The following is a 7,541-nucleotide window of genomic DNA, read 5'->3' on the forward strand; positions in this document are numbered from 1 at the left end:
AAGTTGGATGAGTAGGGAGTTGGGGCTGGATCTGGGAGCAGTTGGCCGAGGAGGGAGAATACGATAAAAAAAAAAAAAATACATTGTATGATATTCTCAAAAAAATTAAAACAATATTTAATAAAATGTAATCAGTCCAGGCATGGTGGTACATACATACCTTTAATCACAGCACTCCAGAGGCAAGAGGCAGAGGCATGTGGTTCGATCAACTCCAGGTAACTTGATCTCACAGCAAATTTGAAATCAGCCAGTGTATATAATGTGATCTTGTCTCCAAAAAAAGTTGCAGTAGAAAAGAATTTTTTTTGTAGGGCTGCATATCAAATCTAGGACCTTGAACATGCTAGGCAAATATTTTATCTCTGAGCTACATTATTAGTCAAAGGATATGAAATTCTTTACTCTGTTTCCAGAAAATACAGTGTTTGTTTGTTTGTTTGTTTTTGCAAGTGGACTCTTTAAAGTGATTCCTTTAAGAAGAAATTACTTTCTTTTTTTTCCATATGGTTCTCCTCATAAAGGTCTATAAAGGTCTTTCATATTTCACTATGGATGAAATTCAAAATCTTCTCAAATGTCAGCACATTATATTAGATTACTGCTTTTTGTGTGTCTTTAACCCTTTCACCATGCATATATCTAATATATCTTCTTTTTTTTAAATTCTTTCTCTATAGTCATCAAATAAATTCAAACTCTATCTGGACTGATTTAAGGAAGTGCTAATATCTCCCCAACTATTGTCTCTTGAACACTGCTGATCAATTTTGTTTTCTGTAGAATGCACTGATCCTTAATATGTGTATTGTGAAAATACTAAAAGTTAAATGTTTTGCAATATTCTGCATAGTCTTTTGTCTTTGTGCTAATGTCTTCTTTTGGGAGGGTATGCCAAAAAGGGTATGTAGACATTCTAGTCAACATTGCATTAAGTGCTTACTTATTCTTTTTTGTAGTACTGGGAATTGAAGTTGTATTTATTTATATATTTTTATTTTATTTTGTTGTTTGTTTTTTTGAGACAGGGTGTCTCTGTATTGCTTTGGAGCCTGTCCTGGAACTCGCCCTGTAGACCAGGCTAGCCTCAAACTCACAGAGATCTACCTGCCTCTGCCTCTGCCTCTTGAATGCTGGGATTAAAGGCATGTGTCACAAACACCCAGATGATTTTTATTATAATAATGAGGAAGCTAAAGACCCTCCACTATATTTAGAATATGCTCACCTACAAACGTGGATTAGAAAACTTTATCTTCCTAAGTCATCTTAAGGTTGGTTTTCATAAGGATATTGCTATTTTGGACTCTTAAAATTTGGAACCTTTTGCTGCAGATGTCCACACCATCTGGCTCTTACAATCTTTCCACTTGCTCTTTCACAATTATCCCTGACCCTTGGGGATACAGAATGTGATATAGCTCCACCAAGTAGAGATGAGCGCTCCACACTCTCTGAATGTTGACCAGATGTGTATTGACTGCCACCTACTATAAAAAGCAGCTTCTTTTTTTTTGCATGCATGTAAATTACATTTTATTGTTCTTTGAAAGGGTTCAGGGTTATGTTTTACATCAGATTGTACATCTTTCATCAATCTGACATCCCTCTCACCATGTCAAACTGCCTTCAGCTAGGAATAATTCATTAAATGCAGAAGAAAAACTAGTTTTAATTTTGAGGGGAAAAAGGTCCAGTTCTGAGAACAATTAACATTTGTTTTATTTAAAATAAAATGAGGGCTGCTTTGTGTTGCTTTATTTACCCTTCTCATACAGAAGCAGGAATGTAATTCTGTTTGAGGCAGGAACTGATACTGATGGTCACCTGTATACACATACCCTCATAGGATCATGTGTACTCATGCACAAACACATACACCAAAATTCTGAGCATGTCAAGTGGAAAAGATTTTGCTGGTATTGATAAAAGCTCTTGGAGATAGTCTGATCTTGAGTCTATATTAAAGCAACCTATTATGTTCTGAAATAAGAGAAATTTGGATTGTGTCATCATTTTTTTACTTTAAATTTCTAGAAACAATGTCAAAATATTGTTTTTCATTTTCTAGGAGGAGGAAGAAAAGACTCCACAGATTTGCCTTTAGTTAAAACCAGAACAATTCCAGCAAAAGGAAAAAGGCAGCTCACAAAGCTGCTAATATCTGAGGTATCATCAGTGAGATGTTGTCCATCCTATTGACCTAGCTGATAATAACAACACAGGAAGCTTATGGCTCTGCACAAGAGTTCTATGCCTGCACTTAGGGCTTGGGTAGCAGCACACGGTCAAGTGTGGAGCACTTACGTGAAGAGGGTGCCAGAGTCCCTGGAGATGCTCCTTCACTTGCTGTATCATTACAACCTGGTCAAATAAGGAAATAAGGATAAAAAATCAAAACAAAACTAAATAAAGATAAAAGAAAAGCTTTTATAATGAGGGTTATGAGGCGCACAAATCTATAACTATGGGCAGTTTATTACTATGTCTGTTTACCAGAATAATAGTATTGGGTCTTTGACCTAGGGGATGGGTCCTATGACCTCCCATCTATGGGTTTTTGGCCTAGTAAATACTACCAGGCATTGGTTCTTTCTTATAGAGCAGGGTTTTAAATCCAAGAAGAATGTGGTTGGTTTATTCCAGTAACCATGCTACTATTGCACCAGTAAACATATTTTGCCAGGCCAGCCATTACTGTTGCTCACCAAATTCACAGCTGGGTTAATCTGTTGTTTGTTTTTCTCCCCTTGTGGTTTGCATAGCAACTTCCAGCATTGTGAAAGATAGCCAATGGCAATGAAGCTTCCAGGTCAGTACAAGCTTGAGATCCCCCTGTCCTATGAACTCAAGTATGTGGTTTTTTTCAGCTACAGGCTTTTAGCATCAACTTTTCTATGGTAAAAACAAGAGCAGTGACAATAGACCATATTGTTTGGGATGCTCTATGGGACTCCACTGCATACTTGAACTCAGAGGGGCTGTGACAGCACTCACAAGTCTGAGTACAATCAAGTCAGACAGAATCTTAACACAAAGGAGAGATGGGGTCATGATGTTCCTTCCACTCCCTAGCTGAAGAGTCACTGGGAACTGTTGGATTCTGGGTTAGTGTGAGTTTCCTCAGGGATGCAGTCCCCAAGAGGCTACCCATTCTCTAGTAGGTGACCCTATACCCATTTACATGCTGACAGCATTAAGTGGGTCAAAAAAACATGAAGTTGGGAGGAAAATGTTATGGGGTGGGGAAGGAATTAAAGGGGTGAAAGGGATAATTTTGACTAAAACTTGTTACATAAATGTCTGAAATTCTCGAACAATTAAAAAATTAGATTTATTTCATGATTGACAATATGGAACCCATAACTGACTGTTCATATTGCTATCTTTTGTTTTTGCTAGCACTTTTTATCCATGCCTGTAATTAGACTCTTCCTGCTATAGCTGGTCTGCAAAAAAAAAAAAACATATCTATGAATAAACATAGTTGTAGATTGGTGCCAAATATGATTTAAGGCTACCAGAAAGGTGAGTACAAGGAAAATATATCTTTTGGACATACACAATCTGCAGTGATATATTATTTATGATATATTAAACTTGCCTGAGGATTCAGAAAAACGAAGTAAGCCTCAAGCTATAGAGATCAGGCAGTGGTGATACACAGCTTTAATCCAAGCAGCCAGAAGCTAGGAGGTGGTGGTATTCACCTTTAATTCTAGGACTCAGGATTAAGAGGTAAACAGATCTCTCTGAGTCCAAGGCCACCCAGATATACACAAGAGTGAATCAGTCTAAAAGAGAATACCTTTAGTCCCCAAATTAGGGAAGTGTATAAGACAGAATAAAAGTCTCAGTAAAAGCATTCATTTTCCAGCCATACTGAGGAGAGGCAGCAGTTTGAGACTTGGTGAAGAGCTCATGTATGGATGAGCCCTTTCAGCCTGAGCTAAAGGTGAGCTAATGCAGCTAGTGACAGACTGCTTTGCTTTTCTGATATTCAGCTTAAAACTTAAACCCCAATATCAGTCTCTGAGTCTTTTAATTTTCGAGTTACATGTAACCTTCTATATGCACTAACAGACTTTCGAAAAGGATATAAGGGATAACAGAGACTAATAGAAGAAATTTTTGGCAAAACCATTATAAATGTGTTTGAAATTGTGAGGGAATAAATAATTTTAAAATATCCTTCTCTCTCCCAAATAAAACAAATTGTATCACTTGCTTTCACCATTTTGTCATACAAAGTACTGTCTTTTATTGAATTAGCTTATTCATAGAATTTGTGTGATGTAATGTAGGAAGTTAATTGCATGCAGTAAGGTGGAACAGGGTATTAGGTCTAGAGTCAATGCAGAATGATAATTAAACTGCTGAAATAAAGCTTTGGTTTGAGGTCAGCCTGGTCTACAGAGTGACAGTCAGGGCTGCACAGTGAAACCTTGTTTCAAAAAATTAAAACCAAACCAACCCCCAAAAAACAACCAAACAAAAACCCTTGGGCATTTATTTGTCTTTTTTCCCCCCAGCTGCGGTTTATTTCCATTCAGGTGGGCACTATAGCAACACGCTGCAGTGGTAGCTGGGAAGATGAGGAGTGTGCCTGCAGTGGCAGCTGAGTGGAGTGCACAAGGAGGAGTGGGGGAGGCCAAAGCTGTTGCAGGAAGCAAGTCAGGGCCAGAGCCAAAGGTTATCTGCACTGGAACCTGGGCCCCACGCCCTAAGCCCTTGTGGTCTCCTGACTCCAGGCCAGGGTTGGGAATTCTCTGGGCAATTTTCTATAGGAGCAAAGTACACAGAGATGTTACTGCCATTTTGTGATAAAGCCAAAAGGTTTACAATCCTGCATTCCTCCTTCACCCCTGGCTTGCCGAGGGTCATGTGATAGACAGCTGGGCGCTGTTACATGCTTCAGAGGCATTCATTTTCCCAGGCATCCCAGCCCACCAGTGCCACACTATGGCCCAGAGTGAGCAATACAAGCATTGCTGGCCTAAAGGAAGGGATGGGGCAGGAGGTGGGACAGGGGCTCCAGAGGGCCATCAAGGCACAAGTGTAACACGAATAAATAAAAGGGCTCAGCTTCAAACTAAATATCAGAAAAGCAAAGCAGTCGGCCACTAGTTCTCACCGCTAGCTCAGGCTGAAGGGGCTCATCCACACAAGAGCTCTTCACCAAGTCTCAAACTGCTGCCTCTCCTCAGTGTGGCTGGAAAATGAATGCTCCTGTCTTCACTGTGGCTGGAGAATGAATGCCTGCCTCTCTGAGACCTTGTTTCTGTCTTATATATTGCCCTAATGTTGGATTAAAGGTATGAGCTATAATTCTCTTTTAGACTGATTCACTCTTGTGTATATCTGGGTAGCCTTGAACTCAGAAAGCTCCATCTACCTTTCAATCCTGAGTCTTAGTATTAAAGGTGTGTACCACCACCTTCTAGCTTTTGGCTGCTGGGATTAAAGGTGTGTGCTTGGCTTCTATGGCTTGTGGCTGACTTTGCTTTCTGAATCCACAGGCAAGCTTTAATAAATCATAAATAATATATCCCCACATGCAGGCACTCCATGCATGATGTTGGTGAAGCCAGAGCCAGAGTGTCATCCAGTCAGCACAATGGACACATCTTCCTTCTTGAAGAAGCTTTGAGCATTGCCAACATTCATAGCCAAGTTCACACAGAGCTCTACATCCCCAGGCCAGGAATTTTGTACTGCATCCTTACACAGCACAGGGAAGATGTCAAGGTACAGATGGGCCTGATGAGCTGTCTGGGAATTGTGCCTCAATGCAATGATAAGAGCATGTGGGCGATACCTGGCCACCTGGTGAGCACTCCTGCCAGATATGTTGAACACGCGAATGAACCCTCTGCAGCGCTTGAAAGAGGCCTCCCCAGCCTGTTCTGTGGGGTCTTTGGTAGTAGGTGCCAGATGGCAAAGTTCTTCAAATAACTGCAAGTGGTAGGTGGCAGCCTCTGCCTCATGGACAATCAGGTGCTGCATGCAAACCATCTCCAGACTGTAGTGCCCTTTGGCTGGTTCTTCTGACACGATGCAGTCTGCTCCATCTAGGGTCACATTAATGCCCACAGCACAGGTGGGACATACTTTCCCCCAGCTCTGCAGTGTAGACAACAGGGTTCCCAGCTTGGTTGCATTGTCCAATTGTCATCCTAGCCAGGAAGAGGTTCTCTGCAGAAATCTTAATGCCCATATCACCACCAACAATGACAATCCTGTCACGGGCCCCAAAATCTTATCAAACCTGCAGACACCTTCATGGTTCTCAATTTTGCTGCTGGTCTTGATGTTCTTCTCTCCCAGGACCTTCCTAACCTCATGCACATCAGCTTCCTTGCACATGAAAGATCAGCTTCCTTGCACATGAAAGATGCAAACACCACATCTACATCCTGTTCCACTCCAAACTTCAGATTTTGGATGTTCTTTTCTGACACAGTGGGGAGGTCCTCAGAAGCTCTAGAGAGGTTCACCCCCTTCTTGCTGCTGCCCAAGGAGCCACAATGCTCCACCCAACAGAAAGTCAGCACGTTTCTCCCCTTTCTCCTTGCAGTGAAATGAGCCCATCATCCATGTAGATCCTGCCCATCTCTGCCACCTTGCAGATGTTCTTTTTCTTTGTAAGCATGGGTATTTTGCCTGCGTGTATGTCTGTGTGACAGTGTCAGAAGCCTAGGAATTGGAGTTACAGACAGCTGTGAGCTGTCATGTGGGTGGTGGGAATTGAACCCAGGTCCTCTGGAAGAGCAGCTACTGCTCTTAACCACTGAGCCATCTCTCCAGCCCATCACAGATGTTCTTATAGTTCAGCCACAGGGTGTACTCATCCCACTTTTCCAGGTAGGTGTTGTCTAGGGTGATCTGAGTGGCTTCCTTCTTCAGCTCCACTTCTGCAGAGCCATTGCCCTTGATGAGTCCAGCCCAGATCTCAGGTCCTTTTGTGTCCAGAGCCATAGCAATGGCCCATAGCAATGGCCTGGTAGAAAATGGGGTCAGATGTGAAGCTTTACGTGGCTGCATGTGTGTTCTTGATGGTTTCTGCACTGTATTCATGAGTTCCGTGAGACAAATTCAGACGAGCCACATTCATTCCAGACTTAATCATCTCCTTCAGCATCTCCACAGATTATGAAGCAGAACCAAAGTTACAAATGATGCCATTGTTGCAGGCTGTGATGGGTACACAGTCAATGTCCATGGGCACATGTGTTCTAGGAAGGTGTCAGCTATGGCTGTGTGGAGCTGCTGGGACTGAATGAAGGCAGTTCCTGCTTTGCTGTGTGATTTTGGCATGACTCTGAAGGTCCTCAGGCATACTCTGAATCCTAAATTGGACATAATGACAGATAAAATTTAAAAGTAAGCACTGGGGACACAGGGCCAGAAATGTAGGAAAAGTTCTTGCTGTATACCTCTCAATCTCTTACTTCTAATGTGCCTATAACCCATGCCAAGATCATCACAAGGCTGTAGCTTAAATATTCCCAATCTGAGCATCTGCACACCAACTCTGGAGC

At 41.7% G+C, this 7,541-nt stretch overlaps 1 pseudogene; it reads right to left on the minus strand.

The window, feature by feature from the left end:
• Positions 1-2,263: 2,263 nt before the first annotated feature.
• On the minus strand, positions 2,264-7,317 carry LOC127217830 (pyruvate kinase PKM-like; annotated as a pseudogene).
• Between the last annotated feature and the right edge of the window lie 224 nt (positions 7,318-7,541).

This window comes from Phodopus roborovskii, unplaced genomic scaffold (assembly GCF_943737965.1).
Source record: "Phodopus roborovskii unplaced genomic scaffold, PHOROB, whole genome shotgun sequence".
Lineage (NCBI taxonomy): Eukaryota > Metazoa > Chordata > Mammalia > Rodentia > Cricetidae > Phodopus > Phodopus roborovskii.